General features: G+C 36.6%; 1 long non-coding RNA gene across 1 annotated transcript; it reads left to right on the top strand.

Moving 5' to 3' along the window:
* The first annotated feature begins 233 nt into the window (after window positions 1-233).
* On the top strand, window positions 234-2327 carry LOC124218751 (uncharacterized). Its single transcript, XR_006883163.2, has 3 exons — window positions 234-520; window positions 634-663; window positions 1116-2327. It is a non-coding gene; the product is annotated as an uncharacterized lncRNA (long non-coding RNA).
* Window positions 2328-2932: the final 605 nt, after the last annotated feature.

Raw genomic sequence — 2932 nt, forward strand, 5'->3', positions numbered from 1 at the left:
TTAACATTCCCATATTCAATTGTTGTCTTATCGGACATGGTTCCAATTATTTTTGATACGTACCGATATACGTAAAATTGGGTTAATTTCGCAGCCTTGCATCAACAACGCGGTGATAATATACGCGTAGAATATAACAATGTACAGATAGATAATTAATTGATATCCTCGAAGAAAGAGTAAAGGTTGTCCATCGGTATGGTAAAAGTTTAAACAACAGTCGTAGCCGTACCTGCAAAACCAGTCAGTCTCGAACAGGCGTGTAGCTGAAAGCGTATAACGAAATCGATAACTTAATTACCATTTGCAAACACCGAAACGACGTGTAACGTCACAATTTAAACATCCGCTATTACAGGTGTATCGATATAAATACCCTAGCTTATATACCGTTCATCGATTTGTCGACGAATGTACGCGCAAAGCGTGCCTTACGACCAGGAGAGCATTAGAAGAGGAGAATTTAAAAGAGCTGTAAACACCATTAAAAAAAAAAAAAAAAAACATTATTTCTCAAAAAGTACGCATGTTCCATAGCTAAGTTTTTCGCAAGAAATTTTTTATTTTTAAACGAAACAAAAAAGAAAACCATACCAGCTACAGCATTTTTGATTCACCTCTTCGTTTTTGCAGCTACACCGAGGAAAAGTTTCGTTTGGTGCAGTAAGTAGAAAAATTCAGTGAAGCAGGTATCGTTAAAAAAAACTGTTCAAATATTGTTGGAATTACGAAAAACGAGGTACGCCTAACCATTTTGCGCTATCGTCGATTCTTTTTTGGTAATTGCAACGCAAAATCAGTTTGCGAGGCTTACTCTACTTTTTTAGTTAAACAAGGCTTTAACGTCAATTTATTCTTGCACGAGCATTAAATTTTCCCAACAGTTACGAGAAAATATAGCAACAGTGATCGTAACGAGAAATAATATTCACGGATACCAGATTTTCCGGTAACAGCTAGAAAACTAATTTTCATTTTCTACCCAGCACTATATTTTTCGATTGTGGTAAAAAATGAAAATAGTTGAGGACTGAGCGGTAACCGGAACTAAAAATTTCTCTCAGTGTACTTGAATCATCGAAACGCGGTGAGGTTCTCTGTACTTTCGATTTCAGGTGTTCGACAACGATGGGACCAATGGCAATAATCGTCATTGTTACTTCACAATAACTACTTGAACGAGACACGCGACTCAGCCCTTTGTTTTCATGTGCCAACCCTTGATCGCCACCTCAGTCCGACGAATAATCGATTCCCGTGTGTTTATTTTTACCTATAATATACACCGCTAATTAAACTCGGTAGCTGTTACGCCGCACGTGGTGAAAATTTACTGGAGACGATTTTTATCATACTTTGTTACAATTCATTTACAAGCATTTGGTTTTTTTTATGGTTATTGTTATAATATTATACAGCAAGTGTTAAAATCCTGCATAAAGTGACGGAAAGAAGAGAAACATTTTTTTCTAGTGAAAAAGATTATTATTTTCTACATACATACGCGCTGAAATAATTCTTTTATCACGCAGCTGGTGTCGTTCGATTTTTTATTTTGTTTATTACGAATCTGAAATCAGATTGAAAAAATTCCAGGTGCCAGATCCAATATGGCGGGCGAAAATTTCAAATTTCATCGATACTGGAAAAAAAAACTCTGTCCAGAAGTTTTTGAGGTCACTGATTACGAAACTGAAATCAGATCTTGAAAATTCAGTACGGCGAATCCAATCAGCGACCCCAAAAACCCTTGTGTAAGTTTTTCGACCGTATCGGATGAAATTTGTAATTTTCGTCAACCATATCGGATCGACCACCATTGATATTTAAAATTTGATTTCAGATTCTTAATCAGCGACCCGAAAAACCCATACACGGAGAGAAAAATCTGAGAGAAATTACCCTGCTGTCTGTAATCGTGATGTAAAAGACACCTAATGGATTTTTTATTGAGGCATGTTACAAAAATTATAGGTTTTTATGAAAAAAATTACTACCTTGCTTAGAAACTATGTATTACGGCAGCGCAAAATTTAAAATGTGACGACGCATTTTTCTGATCCAGCACCGTAAAAACTACGTTAGGTGTCTTTTACATCACGATCATAGTAACAGCAGGGTAATTTTTCTCAGATTTTTCTCTCCGTGTAGGATATAATATTATCTTGTTGTAAAAATTGACTCAGCACAATAATGTGTGACTCAAAGAGGTCAAAGTAAAGCTTTCGTTTACGATTCCAATATCTTAAATACTCATAAATGTATACTTTTATTATTGAAGAGAAAAATTTCTGTACCTATTGAATCAATAATAACTCGACGTACGCTCAAGTCGTAATAAAGTTACCAAGAGGAATCGATTTTGACCGACAAACTTTCCATATCCGAAAAACGTCGCAGTCGCTCACTTGTAACGATATCTGCTTTTTCTCCCGCTGAACCTCTTCATCTGGATGATCTGCGGTATTGCAGTACTTACCAAGTCTGACCTCCTCACCCCGGATCCATCCTAAAGGTATTAACTTCATCGTTGAGAACATTTACATGCACGTATACATATACAACCTTCCCAGATCGCGGTCCAGCAGGACTGCAATGAATGCGCCTAAAGATAAACCCGTTGATTTAATATGCTCTCCGCTATTTAATGCGATATACGTACACGTACGTATATACATGTGAATTCGCGTGTTTTTGTGTGTTTATCGTACGTGTATGTGTATACGGAAAGCGTAAAGGGTTGTTTCGGGACCTAATCCAAAACCATCCTCCACACTCCGTGCGGTTCTTGTTGTATCGTTACGGCTTCGTCAACGAACAAATTATCATGTTCCGAAATAATTTTTCAAAGTCGACATTTCATCCTGGGACGATATAATTCGTAAACGTAGTAATTTTATTAGATTTTTTCAAATTCGTTTCGAATTCTTGG

This window comes from Neodiprion pinetum, chromosome 5 (genome assembly GCF_021155775.2).
Source record: "Neodiprion pinetum isolate iyNeoPine1 chromosome 5, iyNeoPine1.2, whole genome shotgun sequence".
Lineage (NCBI taxonomy): Eukaryota > Metazoa > Arthropoda > Insecta > Hymenoptera > Diprionidae > Neodiprion > Neodiprion pinetum.